We start from the raw sequence: 26815 nt of genomic DNA on the forward strand, positions 1-26815 counted from the left end.
CACGCCACGTGGATATCACAACCTATCTGGTGAGGCCTTTCGAGTAAGATTCATTGAATGCATGGTTTTATATAAATAAAATTGTCTGATTTTCAACTTTGTTTTATTAAGTCATTTAGTTTATTTCACAGTCTATTTGCAAAAGCGTGAAAACCAGCAAATGACGCAACTATTATACTTTCTTTTCGGAGTTCAGTTAAAAGTTATTTTGACATAACCAATTTCGATCCCGTAGTTTAACAAGTTTAAAATATTCTTTAACATTAGATTTTTGTGTTAACTGGTAATGTTTGAAAATAAAACCCTTAGAATAATTATTATTAAGTATTTATAGAAAGATACAGTAAATCTTGGAATACTTCCATTATGGATCAACTAATGTTACACTCGCATAAAAAAATAAGTACAATCCTTAGTGTCTGGTCTGTGTTACAAACATTTTTAATTGTAGTCGCCTTTACATAAAATAGTTTTTAATATAAAAACTAAAGGAGAGAATGAAATTGAAGAACACAGTATCCTAAAAACGGGACTGTTGAGTGTATGGTGAAATTACTACGTACAAATTTATTTCTAGAATTATCGCCTCATCGGAATCGTGGTCTAACAAAAATAAGGAACTCGAAATTTTATGCACGAGAGACGTTTTCGCTCCATGTTTAACATTTGGGGGGTGAAAATCTTTTTTTTTAAATGATTCTAAATTAATTCGTATAGCTATTACATTGATTACTTAACCTAACTATTCGCTCTTTAATTTCAATTCATCCCATTTCATTATGGGTAGGTAATTATTTCGATTCATTTGCGAAATTCTTAGTTTTGTGGTGTGATATAAACCTTCAGAAATATTAAAACACCTTCAGGATCTCATTTCTAACATATGAACTAGGTGTTGCTTGCGTGCAAAACCGTCCCCGCTACAGAGTCCCTGATCCACAGTTCACTTTAGCGATTCATAGCGCTATCTTCGCGACAATGGCGTCATCTCTTTATAAAAAAATATCTAATTAAAAAATGAAACAATTCGGTATAGGAACGGATTACTGAAATAAAAAGGAGCCTATGTGATAATCTTGCACATGCTCTATCCGTGCACTAATTTTCATCCAAATTAGTTTAGCGGTTTCTGCGTTTACTTCTAAAAACATTCAAACATTTTCACAAACATTCGCATTTATAATATTAGTAAGATAGGATAAGAAGTAATAATGGTAAGATAATAATAGACCCTTGACTTTTGGCTTGCCTTAACCGGCCGGCCTGGGGTGGAAGTCGTAAGAGCTAAGAAGCTCAGCTCCAGGGTGGAAATGCTCAATCTGCGTAATAGCGATGAAATCCGTTCCGGGACGCGACAGCGACCCGCGATGGTGATATTGGTGCACACCTCTCGGCACCTTTAAGCCGTCCACGGCGGTTTTGCGTCCTTGACTTAGCCACTTATGGGTTGCCTATCTAGTGGGGGGTAAGTCACCGTCTACCTTGAATACGAAAGTTTGAAACATTTTACTTGGCAGGGATGCCTTAGTCAATCACTTTGTCAGCAACCAATCCAGCTAGATCCCATCCATAGACCTAGTATAATTTCCATCTTTTCTGCAATAGTCCCTGCACCTTGCAAGTGCTGTCTTTGGCAGTATTTCCTTCATAAGTACAGACAGAGGGAGTATTTGCAAGATGTATTAACCCGAACTAGAGTAATGTATCTTAAAGGGGCCTCTACGTGTTATATTCACGTCCCCACGCAAGCCTTTTAAAAGGCAAGCTTTTTATGCCGTGATTACCCATAGAAATATATAAATGAGATAATCACAAACCTAGGTAAGGTTTTAAATTTATAATTAGGTAGTTAATTAAATGGAATTAGAACCTAATTGATGACTAAGTACTTAGTTTCACAACTCAGAACATTTCACAACACAGTTGGTTTGTTGTAATCTTGAAGATGTAGCGATTTAAACGTTTCGTACCCGCCACTTTTGTCCCAACTGTGATAAAATATAGTTGATGAGTATTAGCTTTTCCGTAACAATTAACAATGAACGATAAAAATGTTTAAGTACCACAACTCGAGATGTGGACTGTAAACTATAAGTACGAAGATCAAGTTTCCTTTGGGGCTGAGTTCATTTACCTACACTGCTAGTTAGAAACAAGTTATCTGCTAATATTGACGGTTTTCTATGAGAGCATAGTCATGAAGGACTTGACAAATACTGCAGCGAACATTTCCGACGCCTACCGCGTTAGATGGATTAACAATGTGTGTAATTAATGTGTAAATACAAACGGGTAACATAGTACGAGGTGGAGGCCTTCGGATTCATTCATAACCAGTGTGTCACGTCTTCAGGTGCACCAGTTCGACCCGCTCTAAAATACCGCCGCCGAGTGTGCAGTTTACGCGCGCGTTCATTTCACTCCGTTGTCGGTTGAACGGACGAGCGAGTAGGAAAGAAAGAAAATAACGTTCTTTATAGAAAAGATAATATCGGGCGGCGCGGCAGTTCGCCCCTCTAAGGCGAAGCGGCCCCTGATTGGCCAATGAAGGTACGCCCGCGCCCCGCGGCTCCCCGCCGCCGCACGCGCAGCGTCTACGTTCCCAGATTTGAAATCTCGACCGTTTATTTCGTAGTGAGCGGGCGGAGCGCGCGGGTCGCGCCGCGTCGCCGCGCCCGCGCACGTCTGCGACTTGCTCGTACAAAAAAAAAACACGACAACGTGCTCGTGAACGGTTCGGTGCTCCGACGTGACGTCGCTAACGATCAGTGCGTGCAGTGCTCCGGGGTTCCGCGAAAAGGCGCTCGGCGAAGAGGTCAATTTCTTTCGATGAGTGGAGGTTTAGTGCATGTTCTTGATACATCATGACTAGATCCACACTCATCCATGGAAGTTGCGATGGTCGTCGTTGAAGAAGCAGTCGCGGTGGCGTCGGCGTCGCGCGGGAACTGGCCCGCGCTCGCGGTATCGTAACCGGCGCGCTGTAATGATACGATGAGCGCGGCAGGTACGCGCCGTGCCGGCCCCGAGTCCGTGGCCGCGCTCTTCTACCTGGCCGCTACCTGCACGCGTTCCGTCGCCACAAATATCATTTAGATGTACATGGTATTGTTTAGTTATAGATCTTCGAGTGAGTTCTTATCGCAGTCGTTCATAAATTTTATAGATAATTCAAGTGCTCTTGGAAGGTTATTGCTCGTTTTCAACGAAGCATTCATTTGAAACAGATGAGGCGCTATATGGTTGGAGCCGTGAGGTTATCGGGACCTATCTCAAAAACTCACGTGCGGGTAGGGCAGCGGCGAAGTGGAGGCAGGGCGCGGCAGATAGCGGGGCGAGCGCATCTGTTCCTTCTGAGAAAGGCCATTGTGGCGGTCCCGAGGTGGTCAGTGCGGTGACGTCACAGGCCGGGGCCGACAACCTTCTCCCCTCCTCCCTGTCCGTTGTACCCGTACACGACATTGAGGTACATCCGACAAAGCTTGCTAATGTTTTTTCCGTTGTAAAGTTGCAGGACCAGTTACATAACCTTTTATGTATAAGGAGTTGTAGTGTCGTAGTACTCCATGGCATTTTCTGCTGCAACTAGACACCAGTTTCGCGATAGATCAGCAATCTTGAAGCGATTTTTGCCATCGCGCACCTTTAAAGACTTACGACTCCTTGGTTAAAAAATAGGGTAGGTACTTACTAAAATAAAAAATTATAGGTAGATTTCAGTAATAACTAGATAAATCATAAATGTACCAAATGATAGTATGTACTAAGTTCCATTTCTTATTGCATTTCAATTACAGTCGATCCGAAAAAAACTTCCAAAAGATGTCACTGTAGCTTGCTTAGTTGTAAATGCTTATCTAGGTAAAATCCTATACAAACTTGCCTAAAAATATTCGCGCATAGCGTCAAGTAACGCCAAACAAGTTGAACACTGCCTTACCTTGTTTGTTATCTTGTCGAAAACCCCCAATAATTCTTGAAGATAACTCCGAATTTGCATGAAACATAATCCTGAAGGCGAGTTCATGAAAATAATTGTCCCAGTTAATGGCAATCCAAAGATAACCAAGTTGCCAATATGGAAACCTATACAGGATTTAAATCGAGCAACAGTCATGCTCGATATAATCTAAATATTCTAGGTATTATCTCTTAGTTGTTTCCTTATATAGTATATTGTCATGAATACAATCCGCCACTGTGTCTGGTTTATGGTCAACGATCCTTCCCAAACTCTTATTTAATACGATTTCTTTTGTATCATTCGGGAAAAGAAGAAGCAATTAATCTTCAACGTTGAACACCTTGGCACATTCTATTCAACCATTTCCATATTTTTTACATCAAATCCATTTAGCTAAAGGAGGCTACAATAATAATTATTGTTGGAATTCTTTAACAAAGCCCGTTCACTGTCATCACTGATGTCTTCTCGAAAACCACAAAATCATTTCCACAAAAGTAGTCAGCTTTAAATTATTATAACCCGACTCCACTATCCAGTCGACTCTGTTATTTCTAAATGTTTTCTGCCTCGTGGAGTCGTTTAATAATGTTCCCGGTAGTGAGCTAGCGGCACAGGTACCCGTGTCCAGGTAGAAGGAATAAGAACGTGGTATTTACAACAACAAAAAAAGGCAATAATTATATAAGGTTCATTTTGCCGACCGCTGTTAGGTTAAAAACACGATTTAGATGTATCATTTGTTTAAGGTTACTGTAATGGACACATTTGTCGGTTTCAACCGAGTTTTCATATAAAAAAATATGATTCGTTTTATTATGTTTAATATTTCCGCTAGCGTATTTTAATACATATAACACTTAAATTACATTTGCAGCGAGTTTCAACTAAATACGCAATAAAGAAGCCGCCCTTTGATATATCTAACGCTCCACGCAATTTCATGTCATATTAAAAATAATGTTACGACTAACGAGGCATATTAAAGCAATTAAATTATCCTCATTTATGTAGGAAAATGTTGCATTCCTTGTAAGATTGCATAAACTATCAATAAATTTAAACCTTTCAAATATGGATTCTTTATCGAATATCCTCAATTGTGTCAAGTATCTTCTACGGGTATTACCAATACACTAGATCACTATTCATATGGCTGTGAACATAGGTATACTTAGGTATTATCTGCCATACAATAGAGCCAATTATGAAGTCAGTAACATAACGTCAAATAAATTGCAACGTGTCTAACATTGATAGACCGTTAATATGGTATTTTATATTGGGCAGAAGTAAGACAGGTATAATTGAATGTTGCTAGAGGAAGCAGGTTTTTAGTTAGTAATTCCTAGGTATATGTTTCATTTCAATGTAATACGTATCAACGATTCAGGACAAGACAAAAACATGTAAATGAAGAAATAAAAAATTATATTTTTGTACTTAAGTATATAATTTTTACCACGTTGCTAATTTAGGTTTGAATATTAATTTAACTACTCCCCTAATATTATTATGTTCTGGAAAACCTTTAAATGTATAATAGTCAAATTAATCTGTTTATGTAAAGATCTAATTTAGTAGATATTTATTTTCGTATTATAAACCCCATATTTTTGGAACTGAAATCACATAGCTTGGTATGAGTGTACACTAGACATTTCCAGAAATTTAAACACTTAGTAACCGTGTCTATTCAGTGTAATTTCGTAATTTGCACTGTAATTATATGGTGTAATTCCGAAACGACTATTTTGAAGGATAGTTTGTTACATATATGAGTGTATTTGTTATAAAGGTTGGATCAATAGACAGGTACTAAACATGAATGTATGAATTCAAACGTGTTTACATTTCTGGAACTACTCAGGTAGTGTTGCACATCTAAACTAGGTTCATACGTAGGGGACATTTGAAAAAAGAGGAATAATATAACAAATGTAAGCATGAGAATTGACCTGTTTAAAATAAAACAAATATATTAATCTAGAACACATCATAGAAAGTCTAAAGGAAAGTAAAGAAATATACTTAGTACTAATTCCAAAAATATGCTCTAAAATAATTTCTAAATATAGGTACTTGAACTAAGTCAAGTACAATGTACACTCGTAAATGTACGCAGTTATTCAATTATTCCCATAAACGCAGTTCACGACGCGTTATTTTTTACCGAGTAAACATAACATTTCCGCGTCGGCGCTGGGCCGTGCGAACTGTGAGGGTCGAGGGAACAGACCGACCTAACGTAAGTTTCCTTTGTTTAACGCATTAACAGAATGCTTTCACACAATCGTGCCTGCACCACTCGAACAAAGGCTCACAAATAAACGTTACGTTGACTACTGATTAGCAATATCTTTTGCACCTAATGCTTTATTTTGACCTCTTTCTAATTGAATTCAAATAACAATGGGGAACTGAAGGTGAACTTTTACAAACTTTTAATTGTTGTATTAGCCCTAGATAAAAAATGCCCCTTAACCGCTATAAAGTTAGCGTAAAGAACCAGTAGGGAATCCTATTGAGATTTTTTTTTGCTGGACCGTTTCGTAGTTCTACAAGACCTTTGTGAAGTTGGAGATCTAAAAATAAAGAAATAATAAAACTTGAAAAGCTGCTTTCGGAACAGTAGAACATATGGGGTGAGGGTGTAAGCTGTTTAAAATTTAAAAATAACCGTTATGACTGCTAATATTTTAGTTGCAGGAAGAGAAAAACCGTTAACCGCCATTGTGCCGATTTACATAAATAATAATGCATTTAAATGGTTATAACAAAACCAACATGTTATTAAAATTTTGAAGTGACTTTTATTATGGATTTATTAGAATACTTTTTTCTAGCTGATGTGTCTTTGCTGTTGTTAAAAGAATAAATTAATCTTGTTGCTAGTTAGTGGTTATAAAACATTTAGATACAGATTTTGCTTATAAAACTGTTAACGCTACAGTTTAATTTTTAGTTTTGACGCAATCAATTTAAGACCTCTCGAGCACCAGAAAAAGCAGAGTCTTGATATCTAACTCCGGAGCAAGAATCAAAGTTATATGCATTCATTCTTCATTATAGTATATCTTTTTTCTTACATACATAACATCACGCATTTTATCCCCGAAGGGGTATGCAGAGGCGCAACTAGGGCACCCACTTTTCGCCAAGTATGTTTCGTCCCATGATGTGATAGGGGGCGAGCCTATCGCCATATCGGGCACAAATTCCAGACTCCGGGCTTTGCCCGACCCGGGATTCGAACCCAGGACCTCAGAGCGCTATTGTACCGGACGTGCAATACAACTACGCCACCGAGGCAGTCATCTTTTTTCTTGTTTCAAGTTATTTATCGTTACCCATTATATTATGTTTAATTATTATACTACCCAAACCTACTGACTTCAGAATTGCAGCTAAGTCTATAAGCGACCTTTAACCCCGGCGAATATCCTTTTTTAAACTCTCAGTCATAGAACTAAGTATTATATTTCTTGATCAAATGTTACTCAAGGATTGCTATATCAGAAATGATGTAATAACTGAGCTAGCAATAACAAGAACTTTCCGAAGCTAATTCTTCCAGGCACGAAGGATCTACTTTCGCTCAATACGCGATTTTCCAACCAGCCTGCGGGAACCACGCCACTGGCATGGTAGATGGACAACTTTCGTTTTACCAACAGAGCTACGTCGCCCTTCTAACATTATGTTGGTCTCTAGCAATTTTATTCACTAATATTCTATATATTTCATCCTAGCAGAAGATATACCAAATATAATGGAACGTACGTAGTAAATACTTAGGTAAAAAGATTACATCACATAATCGTATTTGAGAAACATAGCGATGCGACGAGAAATTTCTGCCTCACAGAAGCAGTAGCTGCGTTTGATTGTCGCCAATTAGTTGTAATAACGGCCCTCGGTCGGCCGCGGTCGGATAACGCGCTGTAATTTGTTAGCGAACACCGAACGCGACTCACGGCGACTGTGAACAAGATTTATGTGTGAAATACAAGAGGTCGATGGCTTCTTTGCTTCTGGAATACGTTTTAGATGACAATAACTTACATCTTTATAGAGCATCGTGTTTATTGTTTTTAAACTGGTAATTGATATTATAATCATGTGTGTTTAGTACAAATTGAATGGACATTTGTCGTCACCTCATATGTAGAGCGCAATGTCGCTTCTACTACGTGTATTTGCTGTAAGGATTTTTCGTATATAATTTAATTATCCATTTTGGATACATTTTAGTTTATTTCTCTTTTAAGTCTTTTTTATTGTGGATAACCAGACACAAAGCAATTTTCTATAATATTTTAAAAAGTTCACTCATAGCTCGAACCTCGTTGACTCACACAACACTTCGGTAAATTCAAGTTTTTTTTCATATTGTATTTATTCTAAGTCAAGTTTTTACGAGAAATTGTGCCAAAAAATCGAGTAATTTGGGAGAAACTGAAAGTACTAATTCCTATGGGATTTTCGCATATATTTTTAATTGTTCGTTATGGTATTAAGTTTGTAAGTAAGGGATTGGAAAGTACTAATTCAGTTTTGACAATACATTGACTACGTTTTTTGGGGATGAGTTTTTATCCTTGAGGTAATCGGACTAACGCGAACGAAGCCGCAGACAAAACCTTGTAAATTATAAATCTATTTCGCCAGGTAAAATTACATATGTCAATAATGGAGGTAAATTTTTTTTTTATGGTTACAGAATATTTTTTGCGCCTAATTTTACGAACTGTTAACATATCATTTATATATAAATAAGTATTAATTAAAGATAAAGCGCTATAAACTTCGAGGATTCAATAACTCTTATTGCTTTAAAAATCTAAGTATGTAAGTAAGTATTTCCATGCTATTGCATATACAAATCAAATCATTTCAATTATTTGGCATATGTGTCGCTGTGCAACGAGTCTCCGTATATTGCAAGTAATTTCTCATAGTTTGTTCATTTACATGTGCTTTAAAATGGCCATTGTATATCTACGTATGAGTGTTTGCCGAATTTTCGCAACCAAAGCATGAATCATACGATTTGCAACATTTAGTATGAAATCGTACTACGTGATGCTATTTTACATACGCTTAACAATTTGGCGTGCCATGTGTCAGGTATCATAACAAGAAAATTAGGTCTCGTATCACATTACCTACTGATTACTGGACATAATCCAACACATTTTTGTTCTAAACGTGCCTACGGTTTGTAATAAAATATTTTCTATTATATGTGTTGTTTTATTAGTAACTATATACCTACCTACTTATAATTAATTATCTGTGATATTTGGATGTATATTAATCCACAGATAACACTAATTAAGTAAGGTTCAGTTTTACACATGCATCTCTAACGTTTTAAATACCCTATCTTAAAGTCGTTATGTTTTCAAAATTACTTACTTATAGACAAGAGTGATTCATTATTGACGAACGTTGCTCGAACCAAAACATGTATGGTGAGCAAAACTAGAAATACAATGTTTGCAGTGAGCCATACTAGTCGGATACCTCAAGGGCAGCAAGCCGCCTGCCCCTGGATCCTGTTTATGCGCATTCGAATCCAATTTTCTCAAGGCGGTCTGCAATCTGCAATCATTATTTTTGCAAAGACAAATCCATTTCTGCCTGCTGTACGTGACTGTGGGGTAATGAGAGCTAATGGCAGGTGAGCTGTCATTACACGGGTTTGAGTGCGGCTCACTGTGGTGCTGTGAGTACCACAACCGCGCCGCTCCGCACCCCGCGCCTCCCCTCGCAGACCTTCGGTCACGATTGCTGCCAGCTTGTGACACTACAATCATTACTGCCCTTTTACACCTATATATTTACTAGTTTCTAATTGATCCTAAAAAAATTTAATCAAAAAGAATAAAATATATCTTATTTAAATTCCTAATTTCATAGGGTAGATGAAATACTTACTCGTATGCAAAACTGTATTATGTTACGTTGCGACAGGTACAGTTGTTTTTGCAGTATCAAGCGCATTGTAATCATACAGTGCTTACAAAAAAATCCCACGGTTATATTACTTATCTTGTTTAACAGTTAATTTATTATCACAATATTTCACTTGTAGCATTATCTCATAATCTTACTCAATGAAACAAATGCGCGATTGTTATGCTTTTATCGAGAAAATATAAATTCCTGCACTTTTATTTGCATACTCCTCATGTATTGTTCCATGAAACAATTATTGTACCTTGAATTTTTTTTTAAAACCATACGCAATTTTTTTATACCTCTGACCAACCGTGCTTTACGACAAGGATACTATTTGAATAGAAAGGTAGTACTAATATTATTATTTCTCTTGATTTCAATTTTTATAATTATGTAAATAATGACGTTAATTTTCAAAGCATTTACAAAAATACATGTGTAACAATTGTTACACAATATTCAAAATCAACTTGTCAATACACGTTACACTGAACATTGTCAGGTAATTGTTAAAAAATGCAAATCTGATTATTATGCCTCTTTCATATCCGGTCGCCACTCGACGGCACATTGTGCGAGCATGATTGCGAGAGAATAAACATTACACCGAAGCAAGCGATTGGTGCGTTTATTGATGGAAATATAGCGAATATAGCTTCATTAAATCGTAAAATAGCTGGACTATTGCGCTTGCTATGTTGCTGTTGAATCATAAAACAATATATCAGTGTCTACTATCTAATACCTATCGAAAATAAAGCGAACGTGAAGTTTAGTTAAAAGTGCATGTAGATTGTAGGTATAGGTTATCTACCTTCCTATAGGCAGTCGTTTTAAATAATTACTCCTGACCAATAAACAGCCCTGAACCATGTCACACTGCCTAGCATTTGAAACAGTAATTTATTTACGTAAAGCATCAGGCCTTAGTTAAGGCCTTAACCATTTTATAACTCGGAATTAGCGAGATTTCCAGCTTTCCAAAAACCTTTTTTTTTGCGGGCACGGCTGATTGACCTTACTACACCTGATAGTAAGTGGAGCGGGGTTCAATAGAATATCGACTGACGTGAGATGATTACCGCTCGACAGTCGACACAATTATGCCGGCCTGTTGGAACCGGATGTACACGGGCTGATCCCGGAACGTGACACACCTAGGAGGGCCACTATGTCGGGCTTAACACCTTGAGTACGGTGGTCGCCCCCGGGCAGATATAAAATATATCCTACCACCAGCAAAAACATTTTACTAAGTCCTAAGAAGTGAAAACGGAACATGCAAGAAAAGCTATTCGCAAGATATTGGCAATTGTCAACGCATTTTATAAATTGGTAGCAGAGATTAAGAAAATGTTTCTTACAATTTACGTGACTGTTACGTTGAATACAACTGGTGACGGTAACTTGGAATCTAGTTACCTTATAATAAATCGTATCTACACATACTTAGACCTACCGTAACTGACCAACAAATCATCATTTGGCTCAAAATTAAACCTATAGATACATTATTTTTTTATAAGAATAACCGGTTTTTCTGGTTTCAATCGCACTAATGCACAATGAATGATTTATATTCCTAAATTAAATCAAATGTTGAAAACCTTGATACAGTAGCAGGATGATAATTTTTTTGAGTTGAATTGTAATGGTAGTTTGTGTAAATATACGCATTCAGGCAATTGTTTTAGTATATATTATAGTCCAATTCATCAAAAACTAGTCAATAGGTATGTATCTAAATCTCCTTTTAAAAATATGAAGTATTTATTTTAGATTAACCTTTGAAACTAGATACAAACCACTTATGCGTGAGACCAGTTTTCCAAGCACATTCAACATGTCACACCTCAGCAACGGCTCCGGCATACGTGAGCGGCATCTGGCAACGTGACACCACGCAGGTCATGAGCAAATGTTTTGCCAGTATTCTCTTTACATTGTTTGAAAAAAAATATATTGGCATGCGCTATATGGCGAAGAACAAAATCTTGAAAATAATGGTAGAAAAAAAAAGGTTATATAAAATATTGTTGTATGGTGAAATTAGTATTTCTATATATGCAAAAATTGTATATACATACCTACTTACAAAACAAGGAATCACTGAAAATATTATGGCATAATGTTATTTTACATCAAATACTGGCAGGGACCAATTAGTCTACTATACTGTAGTGGAAAGAAACTATTTGTGAATGACGCTGGAAACCTGCATACGATTAGTATTACATAAAAATAGAGGATTATTAGATCTTTTACCAATACAGCTGCCAAAGATATCCTTCGATTAGAATACCCGTAATTAGTAATAACAGAGTCGGATATTATGCCTCAGTAGACAAAAAGAAATTTATACCTGATCACATCAATCTTTATAAATAAAGCTTATCTAACTATCAAGTATTATCTGTGTAAATAAGTAATCAAATCAATTGTAGATTGTTTAGGTGGGTTAAATTTCTTTTTCTTTTTTTGCCGCAATAGTTTAGTGCAGAGGTTCCTAAACTGTTTTTTCTCATAGACCCCCATTCAAACATTTGCTGCTTCCAGTGGACCTGATTTTTTGCTTTTACGAAGGTGCATAACCACTACCGCCAAGCCTTCACGGGGGGCGACTGGAAAGTTGTATTGGGGTCACCGTGTCTTGCGACCCCTAGCAATATTATCTGCCTACACTGACAGGTGAAGTCAACTCAACATTTTAATTCTTTACGTTTGATAGTAATTTGCGTGGACCCCCACTTACGAATTGTGGACCCCTATGTTTTCGTCACGCCAACGTAGACCCCCGTCAAGGGTTCCGTGGACCACCGGGCGTATAACTGGATCACTTTGGGAATCAATGCTTTAGAGGAGCATACCCGTAGACTAAAGTTTGTTACTATTCAAGATTCAACAACCCATTATAGTTGTAGACAAATATGTCTACAACGCGGTTCTCTTACTTTATGGAATCGTAAATGTACCTACACAAAGGATATCACCAATTTTCAAATCTAAACATTATTCACTGCAGGATAATGTTTCACCGGGTTGAATCATAAATGTTACTGGTCTATAGAATCAGAATCAACTTAATGCACGCCGTAACTTTCTTGATGTGCATAGGACAAATGAATGTTGTTATTAAAATAGAATAAAAATCTATTCAGCGGGATTCCTTAACCTTAGGTATACAATCCATAAATTCCAGAAAGAAGTAATACCAACCCCAAACTTTCAGGGTACTTCAAAAGATTAAACAAAAAATCAGCATTCACACGCAACCGATAGCCAGAAACGCATTGAATGAGTGCACGTGCGTAGATTATCCGAGCGGCCTCCGAGCCAATATCCACGATTAAGAAGGACACCAGTTGGAATTAAATGTATCGTTAAGTGGGGCACAATGTTCTATTGGTTGTTTGTTTATTACCTCGACAATCGTCGACTGGCAGCCGGACCGACGCGACAACGACGTTCATTCAAGCGACCATTCACTGCTACAACCTTCGACTTGTGGTGCCTGGGAATTCGTAGCCACCTGTTCTTTATTATTTACTTATCCACCAGAAAGCACATTTATAAATTTTACTTATAATTTTTTGACTATACATAAATGTAGGAGTTAGATTTCAGCTCATGATTTTGCCAAAAAGGAAACAAAAATATATATTACCTATATTAAGTTATCTCTTGCGTGGAAAAGGGTCAAGAATCCTTTCAAAACGTATTCAAATTTAGAGAATGTAGAAGGTTGTTACATAGAAGGTTTATTCTGACTATTGAACGGTTAAGTACCTATACTTATATCATTCCCCTGGGTTTTTGTGTCACAGCCTCGGTAGCTGTCACTTCACAATTATTTTTAAAAGGCAAAATACCAAAACATGTGTCGATTTTACATATATATATATATATATATAAAGTTAAGGAACCATTGATAGCCCACATTATTTTAAAATCTTCATAAAATCGTTTAATGGGGGAATATAAAGAAAGACTTTTGATTAAATTGCAACATATTTAATAATTAAGAAACTAACAAGAAATAGTTATATGTTTTTGCATTACAATAATTAACAAAAAAGAACGATGCTATGGATTGTTTTGTGGACTATGCTAGGAACGTGGGTGCTCACCATGTCTCGTAGAATTACATTAATTATATGTATGCTATCGAGACGTAAGTAGGTATTATTTCTCCTTATAACGTTTTATGCCATCCAATCCAATTTGTTTTCTTTAGCTGTGTCGTTTATACGACAAAACGTATTACCAAAAGTTTATATTTCAAAATAAGTAAAGAAAACAATTAAAATTGAAAGTGTATGGAAATGTAAGATATGTTATATTCTAGTATAATATTTGGAAAAAATATAACAATAAATCAGATGAATAAATGTGTGGCGGTCCATGTGTAGAACACTTCACCTGAGTTCAATAAAATCTTGTGAATATGTTGGAACATGTGGTTGGAACTGTAAAAACAATGCATTGTACTTCAAATTTCTTTTATTGAAATAGTTTACTTCTTGAATATTATAACTTGGCCACTTTTCGACGCACTACAGAAAAGACATCAGCGATTTTCGAATTGACATGGCGGTGGGTTTGGAACCAGTCATAGATGCACTTTCGTTTATGGTAACAGCCTCAAACAATGTGAAAGGCAATCGTTAAGTTTTAGAAAGATTTTTGAAAATTTGGTTAAGTTTGGTAACACTCTCTCATAAAATTACAAAACAATTTACCTACACTTTTAAAAGTAGGTACCTTATAATTTATTTTAAAAACATCTCTTATTCACTTTGGATTATACAAATTCTACGTATCCTTACTTTGTTGTTTCGACTAGTTTTTCAGCGATTCTGTAAGTAGGTATGGGATACCACAACCAACTAGGTTAAGGCGCCCCCTTCCCATCATAAATGTAAAAATGAAACAACCAATAGCATGGCTCTAGCAACAATAAGCTAAGTTTTTTTGTGAGTAGGCATCCCTGCCGTCGACACCGGAGGAAACCTACAAATCGCATACTAGAATCCCCCAGCACAGCGGCTACAGGGGAACTTACTAGGATGAGCATAGGGGAGAAGAAGAGGAAATGTTCGCGAGCCCTTATAGGACTCAATGTAAAGTTTTACTTAGAGGTATATAATTAAGTATGACTACAGCCGCGACATATACATCTCTCAGTACATTGGGGTGCATATGGTGTGAAGAATTGTCTCGATAGGTTACAGCAATTTATTGCGCATCGTTTTGCACACTCGTTTATATCAGCAGCAATATTACGATAATTCTATACACATAAGACGCGACACAAACACGTGACTGTTCACACGGTAAAAATCTCTTGCGGAAGATAACTTCTGCAAGTTTTCTAGCTAATGTAAACCCCACTATAATATTTACTGCGTTACCACTGTATAATATTTATATGCTGTCTACTTCTATATAAGTAGTTTTAATTAGCCCCATTACTTGACAGCATTTTCTAATAAATAAAATATTATAAAAGAATGTTTAGATTCCTTTCGCACACAGTCCAATTGAAATAGTAACAAGAACAAAAGTCGTTTTAATTAAGTAAATGCCATTGCAAAGGACCTTCATTCTAGCGCTAAGGGCCAAGCGGCAACATTGTAGGTATCGTGTTCCATATATCCAACTAACCGTGTTAATAGGCGAACGGTTCATGGTTACCACTGATCTCCCACATTATCATGCAGGTGACATTCAATGATTTATCTAGAACTTAATTATTTTATATAAATGCGGTATAACGCTCTTATGGTTTTCAACTTGCAACAAAAGACGGCATTTTTCCAATAAATTGCCTGTTGCCTTCAGCCTTATTAGTCTTTATGGCTTCATTGCGATGTGGTAAAGTAATTCTGTCAGAAAAATATGATTATAACTTATAATAAGTAGCCGTAAGTTACCTGTTATGTAGCTTTAAGAGGAAAATATGAAGGTATAAAGTATGTGCGTAAATTAGATACCTATACCTGTGCGATAAAAGTTTGAGAGTGTATTATTTGTGCCACATTTCTATGTTTGGAATTATCCGTTAATTTACTAAAGGTCATTTCTACATATATATGTAGAACTCGGAGGTTATAATATATTACATATTACTAAAATCTTAAAATATTGCAATGTATCCTGGCTGAACAGCGTCTGATATTATGTATATAACAACTCTACCGACGCTGTCCCACTTTGTATCATCTTTTTTCCCCGAAAGTACCCAATTATAATTTTAAGTTACCTGTGTCTGTGATATAACCAATTTGAAAATATAATTATGTAAATTTAACAATTTATCACATAACCTAAACCAAAAATTCCTTTATAACATAGACCTAAGAGCAAGTTAGTCACCTGAGCATAAGGTTTTACGACTGTACATACCTTTAATTGTAGATACCCACTATAGGAAACGAATTATGGATGCGCTGCAAGCCTTAAATGAAAACGTGGGGAGTGTTTCACGAATCGTTGGATGATTCACTTTACTACGAAACACAATTGTAAGCTGCTACTTCCCATTTTTTATGATAGAGCAATGCTACCCGGTCAAACTTAGCCAATCATACTGTGGATAATACATTAGTAAATATATCCACACTTGGTTCTACCATTTGTATAAGCTTTACTAAAAAGTTATGTCTAAAATCGAAATATTAACGTATGTTCCGCAGTTTTAACGGTCAAAAAGTGCCAAATGCCGACGCACAAGTGTTCACAAAAAAGTTCCCCTTTTTTAACAAATTGCACGACAGGTGCTTGGCTTCATTCAAAATGTGATCGCTCATTGCGACCATTCGCTCAAAAGTTCTCTGACAAGGTATCCAATGCATTTGTTATTTAACTTACTTTTTTATAAATACTGATTTGGTTGTTCCAAAAACTTGAAACTTATGTAAATTTTAAACTCATTCAGGCAATACAATGTGTATATAATTTTGCTTGACCCATTCGTAGTTAATTTAGTTCGTAACAAACATTTTTCCTATTTCAACACATTTTTTCTTTTCGCAACAAAGAACCGGACATGTTATGGTAACTTTTATTTTAATTAATTTTTTAATTGTATCCTGCTGTTTTATATTGTTATAATCACTCAGTTAGTAAAATATAGGATGCATTGAACAGAATAAACAGAAACTAAGACGGAAATATTGCGAATTATCATAATTTAAAATATAGACAAAAATAGTAATAAACAAATTAAGTGCCTAATATGCAAGATTATTTAGCAAACTAAAAATCTTGAAGTAACAAACGACTCGAATATTATTAGTCAATTTATTTTGTGCAACTCGTGTAGTTTTTCATTTGAAATGAACAATCGTCGCAACTGCCAAGGCGATGTTGCAACGCGTCGAAATTCTTTCACAATACCGAGTCCCAGGAAACGACATTACGGGGGCATTTATTTTATTCACATAGTGTGTCTGTACGTAATGCTAGCGACAATTTTATAGTTGCGTAACTTCGATGGCAGGCAAGCAACAATTTGCGAGGCACGGATGCGTGTCGCCGTTGTCACAGCGATGTTTCATTGACTCCCCCGGCCCCCGAGGCTCGCGTCACGCCCGCTGCCCACGCACCATACCCTTGTGTGTTTTGTAATGTTCCTGATGACGGGGTACGATTCAAACTCCCTCGGCAGTTCCTGTGTGAACTGAACGCTTACCGGGGGCTCGATGTCAAGGTGATCGAGATGCTTAGCGGATTATACGCTTCGATATACAACGGTTAACAAATTTTAATGACGACTAATTACCAGTTATTGCTTGTTGTTGCGTTTGCTAAGATTGCCAATATAAGGTGTAGAAAACGTTTTTATATAAAAAACCAAAATCATCATCAAAAATGTGACAAATGAATAGAATAGTCATCGTCTCATCAGCGGAAAGCTGTTTCTAACTCGGAAGCAGCATGGCCGGACTGTACATAGTAGATTAACCAACCGGATACAGGGAGGTTATTAATAATTATTAATTACGTGCAGTGCACGTCATTGTTCCATCGAACTAAAATGTCCTTATAATTAAAGCAATGTAATTATTTGTGAAACGAAATTATCTATGGTCAATATTCAAATTGGTGTAGTGATAATAATCTGTATTATATAGGGTAGCGTTCATTAAGTATTCGAATTATTAGCTTCGGAGACTTGCCACGATCAAACGATAAACTCATAGCCAAACACTTTCTAATTTGTTACATACTTGTGCACACGGTGCTAATGACATTTAGTTTTTGTTGTAATTACCATTCAAACGTTTTTATTTGATCTCCTCAAGTTATGTACAGATTGGCAATGCAAGTAAACATTTGTGTTTCTATACCAAAGAAATTTTCTTAAATTTGGACTAAAAATATATAGAAACCACCAAAAAACAAGGTATATGTGAAATTCATATTTTGAAAAGTATTCAATTATAAATGATTGAGTAGTAACTTGGAAATAGCAATGCTGCGATACTCGAGCTTTCATTTATCATTGACTCTACATTCGCAGATATTTTATTGATTAAGCTATTTTATGTTATACCTAATACTTACTACTATTAATTCATGTTATTTAGTGTGACCTAAGTAAGTACCTAGTTAATAATAAGCCAATTCTCAAAGCATTAAGGAAATAATAACAAATACGTTTAAGTATATAATCTTCATGTGTACGCCTTAGTACAAAAGCTTTACAATATTACATTAATTTTGATGTTCACCGATTTCGCCATCATATTTGCCTATTATTGATTCATGGGTACTTGTATCTTTATAAATAGGATGTCTTGATTGAGAAGAGTAATTAAGGCTCTCCCGCAACCGGCCTTGAGCATTCGTTCTATACTTTTACGGCGCATGAGATATAAGCGCGTATATGCACAGATTTACGAATAGTTTCTTTAAAATACCTATTTTAGGTTTATTTTTCATTTCAAATTGCCAAAATATTTCTAATTAATATTTATCTAATAATATTAAACGTAAATTAAAGTGATGTGTACTTTAGGATAGGCACGAAATCGATAACTTTAGTGGCTTTTTAATTATACAATGAATGAAATAATATCCGCATTATAAAAAAATGTAAACAACTAAAGTAAAAAGAACGTATTGTAAAAATATTATTATATTTTTCTACATTTATTATTAGAATAATTTTCTAAAAATACGATCATCACATCGTTTTACTGAGGGTAGCGTCTTAATGGACATCCTTTTATCCATTAGTTCGGGCCAAGCGACCCACCCGACAATATAAGCCACCAGACGCGCACCTGACAGATTCCAGGAATCTCAGCTTACCGCGAATGGCAAATTCTCCGCGCCAGCAAACTCAAGAATTGGCGTTTTCTATATATGTAGGTATGTCAGTGGGGCGAATATTTCAAATAACCTGTACTTTAGTGTATAGGTTGTAGGTCAACCACATTTTAATAAAAAAAAACGGATAGTCTACAAAAAATATTTAAAGTAAAATGAATGTTTAAATAAAGCTTTACTGTTTCCGACGAAAAGTTTAAAAACAATAGGCCGAAGTTTGTAGCACGCGCTTATGTTTTACAATTTAAGACAAAAATGCCGAATTTAAAACGAGTGACCGCAGTGTTGTCTTTCTTCCTTTTTAATCACTCTGTCAATTGGTGAAAACTGTATGAAAAACCATTCGGTAGTTTTTAATTTCATCGAAGACAGACAGACGCGTTGTTGGTTAGTGTGGTACACGTAGAACGAAGGATGAATATCCGTCCGAAGGTGACCGAACTGAGGTAGGTGTTCGAGTTTTAAATATATGCTTTATGTATTAATTATGTATTTACGGCTAATTACAGCATGTCCGTGCCACTTTAATATACAAATTCCGATCACTGATACAGCCGGCGATACACGTTTATAGTTTTATATTTTCTTTTTCCTCAGACAGACTACTAATGCAATGGTAGGTAGTCGTAAAAAATACAGAACTTTTTGATATTAATCATTTTGCACCTGCACCTATTACTCTCCAATGTGAGTTAGATGCAAAACATTGTCCACATAATATAATGGACAAATTATTCGGTTTCGTTTTTAAAACCGACCGATTCCCTAATATTTACCACCATTTCACTTAGTAAATCACATTAATTATGTTACGTTGCGAGTAGCTATAAGCTGTATAACGTATAACCTGGCGTGGAAATAGTTTAAGTCATTTGCTCCACAATTCACATACTCTAAGGAAGTGACTTTCTATTTACATATAACATTAATTAACCTTCACCATGACGAGGTAGGCTACTGGCTTGAAGATCTACATCTCAGTTTCAGTTCGCGGCCCGTTGTTCGCTAAGCTAAGTTCAATGATTAGATAAACAATTTATTCGTATTGCTAACAAGCCAGCATGTTGCTCGTCTGATAGTAAGCACCTTATCTACCAATAAATATTAACAATGCTTTTCAAAAATATAAATTACAAAATATTAGTTCGCAGACATAGCGCTTCATTGGGTTCGGCATCTTGAAATTGAAAGCCCAGTAATGTCACTGCGATAATGACTGACTGACAGAATTTTATAACCGAATTCAAATGAAGTATAAATAAAATATAACGAATAATAAACAATTATAATAAATATTTCGAAGTCTAAATAATTATAATTAGACTTCATAATAGCATGTAGCAATCCGTCAGATGACATAATATTCTGTAGCAAACGGATGGGTCAGTTGATTCTGAAACACAATACATTTTTATTTTGATGATTGCGTGTGAATATGGCGGCTGAGGGCACGGAAGGGGCACGGACGCGAGCCGCACATTACTCATCACGTTCGCCCCGTGGGATTGGGATCTTCCAAATGCGTTTGTTAGAAAGCCGGTCCACGATATGATCCGACTTGCGTGACGATAATTACAGTAGCTATCGGTGTCTTGTCGGCCACTTAATTGTAATAGCGTGTGTCCAACTTTGCCGCGTTTCCTGTGCCCACATCAATTTATTCTAAGTACAATAAAATGGATGTCGTCGCGTTTACAATGTGACAACTAGGTATAGACACGGATGGGCGCTGCGCTGCACAGCGAGGTTTCCTTGCAGCTTCGGAGTTCGGTTGTAGGTATTGCGACCTTCAAATGATTCGTATTCGAAACAGTGTAAGTACTCGTAATAGACTACAAATTATTGCACAACCATTAACGGTTATTAACGGTATTATTTGTGATATGGCATTTTTCACTTAGTATATATTTATTCGTGCACTTAAAATTATATCGGTTTTCTTTTAGGAAAGAGAACAAAGGGCAACTTTAATTATAAGCTCATCTCAATTAGCTTTTGCATCAGTGCTTACAAAGTTACACTTTACTACAACAAATTGCATTCCAGAACCAATTTCAACTGAGAGAATAAAAGTAGATATAATAACTAGTGCAAGGGGTTCACCACTGCGAACATGACACGAGAAAAGCGAGCGGAGTGGAAGCCAGTGACTCCTAAACACAGGGCTGCGGTCAGGAGGAATGCGCCCGGGCAGCCGCGCCGCGCGCCGCCGCGCCACCGCGCCGCCCGGCCGCTCGGCGCCGCCGCCTGCGCCTACCCTCCTCTCATTTCACGCTACTCGGAAGGGAATTTTCAATCATTTCTCTAGCTCGCGTACTGTCATTGGATGCAATATCTAGAAAACATTAAGTGGAGTTAAGTCACGTCTGTAATCTCGCGGCAAGAAGCGGTCCGACTGGTGTTTGCGCGAGCGTGTTTTGTTCACATCACAATCGTTACTATGTTGGGAACGCGGGTTGTAATATTATACTTTACTTCGCTATAAATTCATTTAGGATTTGCTGCATAGTTTTTAATGCAATTTTCATGTGAAACATATCGTATTATTAAAATCGCAAGGAAATGGAATGATCAAAAATGCAAAATGAATAGCCGCCTCGAATATCATTATGTAATATAAAATGTTATATGAGCTCAACGGAACCGAGCTTGTCGAAGTTGCCAAGCAGGTTACACATATTCTGACTCACGTATACTCATAAACCTGTGATATACTAACGTTCAAAATTACGAATTCGTGGAAGGAAGCGAGTGTAGTACCTCGGCTGCACGGAACGCTTGGAAATGAGATCAGATTGTATTCTACCAAAATGGAACGGTTACATTTAAAAAGGTCGGTTATGTATATCCTCAGTCGTGTACGAATAATGTAACAATGTTTGTGTTACAATGTAGATTTTAGGTTTTATAAGGTATGTAGTCATTGTTATCGTAATATTTTGATATTACGATAACAATGACTACAGTATAGATACATACGTCATACATTCATACACAATTTTCCGCCAGTTCAAAGCATTTGAAACGTTAATCCAAGGGTCAAAACGATCACTTATATTTTCATGGGTTGTAAATAATGGCATTAACACAAGTTACAAACAAAAATAACTAAGCCTGGGCCCTTATTCTGTATGGTAGTGTAAACGCGTAACGCGACCGTGTCATGTTATCTTCGAGAAATGTGCGTGGAATGGTATTCTGTAAGCCAAATTTCTATAGTCCTAAACATGATGCGTTGTGTTACGTGCTTGTTACGCACTGTTCAAATAACATGCGGGATAGAGAATAAGGCCCCTGGAAGTGGGAAACCGCGGTCGTGTTTTGCACATTTATCTCGCCATTTAACACGCCGTACAGCGCAGGGCCGCGTTAACTGACAAAATACCCGACGACGTGACGCGACGTTCCAAACTTGAAACTGACATGACTTGTAAAAACATTGTTTTTTGGGTCTAGAAAACATTTAAGTTTTCAACTAGCAATAATCGCACCTCGGATAAACCTCATTGGTTACGATATTGCCTCTGCGCAAAGTTTTGACTGTCTCGGTGGCGTAGTTGTATTGCACGTCCGGTACAACAGCGCTCTGAGGTCCTGGGTTCGAATCCCGGGTCAGGTAAAGTGATATTTGGGTTTTTCTGCTCAGTATCAGCCCGGAGTCTGGAATTTGTGCCCGATATGACGATAGGCTCGCCCCCTATCACATCATGGGACGGAACATACTTGGCGAAAAGTGGGTGCCCTAGTTGCGCCTCTGCATACCCCTTCGGGGATAAAATGTGTGATGTTATGTATGTAGAAAACTTTTAAGACGAACGCCATGAAAATATTAAATACTTTATCTTGTCATTTGGTTTTGTCAAGAAACCAATCAATAAATAAAGCCTTAAAAGTACGCCAGTAACATCACGGAGTCTTTCAAAAGTTTTTTTTGTTAGTTATTGGCAGAGTATGTTACGTATACGTTTTAATCCTTACTGCTGCGAAGGAAAAGCGTTGTTAGGTTTCAATTGCGTGAATAAGAAAGTCTATTTATTAAATACATACCATCATTTGTTTCCTACTACGCCCGCATAGCCACTCCCGGGATAAAAATACTCTATAGCACTCAAGGGTAATGTAGCTTCCTACAATGATACAGTAAAAAAACAATGAAAATAATTTGACAACTTTTTAAGTTTATTTTTCTTTTTTCCCTTTAATTTTGTTAAGATAAGTCCCTGGTGAGTCTGAATGGTGAATACAATTGCAGCGCAAGAGAATGGCATTGCAAGAACTATGACGTTTAAAGTTTTACATGGCATTGCTATCGTCTACGAGTGGGTATGACCTATATTTATAACTAACATTTGCTCGTGGCTCCACCCGTGTGAACTAGTAATTTAGAGATAAGTCTCGCTGTATATTTTGCCGAGATAGAAAGAAGCCTATGTGTTATTCCAGACTATAACTTATCTCTATGTCAAATTTCATTCAAATCAGTTCAGTTGTTCTGGCGTGAATCCATAACAAACATCCAAACTTTTGCATTTATGTTATTATAAATGAATGCTAAACAATTATTGAATATGGACGATAAGAAAGAAAATATCTTGAGACCGAATTGGCTATAGCATGGTTGTTTCTCAATTTTTACCCTTTTTTAAATAGTTTTTCCTTTTCCTCACCACTCTGATTGAGCTCAGCCTGTGTAAAATTTACCAGAATATTTTTTTTTCTAACAATCTTTTTGTAGTAAAAAGTAACCTGTTTATTAAAATATCTATCGATCGCCTGGTCTATCTTTGCGTCATTCTTTTTGAAGTGGGTTATGTGATAAGTTCTAAAAAGCATTTTAATACAAATATTTTCAGAAACTTTAATATTTTTAAAAACCAGGTACTATCGTAGGGTCAGTTTTGTTAAAACATGTTTTATAGATCTTTACTATGTTTGTAATAAATTAATAGTAATCAAGGATCATCGGTCAAGATCTATTTGCAAGTTTGTTCGGATAATTACAAAAGTAACTATTATAGAATTGAAAAAAAATACGACTTATTTAATTTTTTTTTACTTTTAATATAGTGTAGGTAACCTAATTTATTTTTTTATAAAAGCAATGAATGTATTAATAAAAACGAGATAGGTATGTCATAACATTAACTCATGCACTATTTATGTTGAAATGAGGTTCGAGGAGTGATCCGCGCTGTCAGGGGCAAGGTCACTACGCGGGTCAATGAACTCGCTACGCAACGTGCTTCAAACGAGCGTTGTAAACTAAAATGTTATAGAAAATATATAACTAAATGCGTAGTGCGTATAGTGCCTACTCATAACCAGAATAAAACATTAATAAATAAGGCCAAAGGTAGTAAAGGAATACACAGTGGAAAAATCCTAAATGGCGACGGTAGGTAAACACCAAATGACGTTCAAACAACGATAAAAATTCGTAGAAATAATTTCGTATTACCTGTTAATTGTGAGATTACCTAGGTTAAGCAGTTAAAAATAATTGGCGCGTAAGTTACAATTTTATCATTACGACACATAGAAACATCAGAAAAAATATTAATGAATTGTCTGCTATAGTAAGGCAATAACGAATGTATCTACATGAAACTTAGGAACTCCATAGTGATGTTTTAGCAATTTTTATAAGTTTTTTTGAATCTAAAAAACACAAATTCACATCGCCTCTATAGAGACTTTACAGTTCTTAGTCCAGGTATACCTACTGCTACTAAATCAACAAGGATGATACGTCATATTGAATATTGTGAGTGTCCATAGAAAAACCTAGATAACAAATATTCATGTCATCCAATTAATATTCCCGGGCCTACTCATATAATAATGTTTGCTCATAAGAACTCCTTGTATTTGTCAGCACTGATACATAACTCAACAATGATTCATTTTATTGGAAATTAAATGAGTCACGATACAATCACGAAGCAGTTTTCATTTCTCATGTCTCGTGAAATTTCAAAACACATTTCTCAGTATTCCACGTATGTTTACTTGTTTTTCTGAACTCAGTCTAGTTCCACGAAGCATTAGCAAAAATAAGATAATATTTTATAAGGTCTAAGGCAAGTCCTTAGATGACAAGTATACAAGGAATATAACACACCAAATTATGTACCTAGTAATTATTGATTGCCTGCCTCGGTGGCGTAGTTGTATTGCATGTCCGGTACAATAGCGCTCTGAGGTCCAGGGTTCGAATCCCGGGTCGTGCAAAGTGATATTTGGGTTTTTCTGCTCAGTATCAGCCCGGAGTCTGGAATTTGTGCCCGATATGGCGATAGGCTCGCCCCCTATCACATCATGGGACGGAACATACTTGGCGAAAAGTGGGTGCCCTAGTTGCGCCTCTGCATACCCCTTCGGGGATAAATGCGTGATGTTATGTATGTATGTATGTAATTATTGATTTAAAAATCTCTTGCCTGATGCAAAATATTTATGCGTAAAAGCGCGCACGTGGTAATTTTACAATATAGATAATAATCCATTTTTGGATAATGTCACTACATGCAGTCATAATTGTTATCGTCGATTGAATTGATTATTTTTTAGTACAGGTCAATTGGCATACCTTTTCTCGTCCAATAATGATAAAGATAGTTTACCAGGGGCCGTAGCCAAGATGCATTTTTACAATGTTCGTATCTTTCGTATCGTATATAATCGTTAACGCTAATGTTATGTATAACGACATATTATCCTAACGTTAGAGTTGTCGTTGGGATATGACTTTCCCATACACTTTTTGTTTTCTATTAGTGTTAACGATTGTAGAAAGGCGTCTACTACGGCTACGGCCCTGGGGCCTCGCCTGTACGCCATTTACATTACAAGAAACTAATTACTTGGGACTGGAAAATTAAATTTGTGTCTCATAAAGCAAACGAATTATATCCTCTTATCAACATTGAAAAAGCAGAATCAACCAAACAAATTGTTACAATGTTAAATTTGTTTAAGTAAGTTACCCCAAACCTTTCTCGTTAAGACTAGTAAAGGATCAAGTAGACCGAAAAGTAGAATAGAATAATGCAGAACCATCATAGTTAATATCATAAATCAATAAAAATCTCCCATGGTGAAAATACGCCTTTAGCTTAACTAAGAATTTACACTACGTGCAACCACTGAATACTGAATACTGATGCAGAGTCAAATTTCGGGGCGACCACATTTAGTGGTTAAAACATGATGTCATCGAGCCTCAGAGTAGTTAATGTTCTATTAGCCATTGGTCAATCCGTATTAGTGCGATATTTTTTAAGCTGGTAATTATTAAAAATTCTATTGTTACAGTTTTTAAGACATCAACATGGCTTTTTACGACAAGCAGTAATACGAACAAAAGGCGTATTAAATACATTCCGTTAAGTACCCAAATTCTTAACGACATATACCTCGTACGCATTAGAGTGACAAACTTAACATTTTCGTGTGCATTCCTTATTGAAGTACTACAGGGTACACAAAATTTACAATCGTGAGTGCATTAGAAAGTTTGTCGGACAAACGTGACGGCGCGGAAGTGAC

General features: G+C 36.4%; 1 non-coding gene across 1 annotated transcript; it reads right to left on the reverse strand.

Moving 5' to 3' along the window:
• Positions 1 to 22659: 22659 nt before the first annotated feature.
• On the reverse strand, positions 22660 to 22803 carry LOC115445565. The gene has a single exon (XR_003938834.2). It is a non-coding gene; the product is annotated as a U4 spliceosomal RNA (small nuclear RNA).
• Positions 22804 to 26815: the final 4012 nt, after the last annotated feature.

The sequence above is a fragment of the Manduca sexta genome, chromosome 28 (assembly GCF_014839805.1).
Source record: "Manduca sexta isolate Smith_Timp_Sample1 chromosome 28, JHU_Msex_v1.0, whole genome shotgun sequence".
Classification (NCBI taxonomy): Eukaryota; Metazoa; Arthropoda; class Insecta; order Lepidoptera; family Sphingidae; genus Manduca; species Manduca sexta.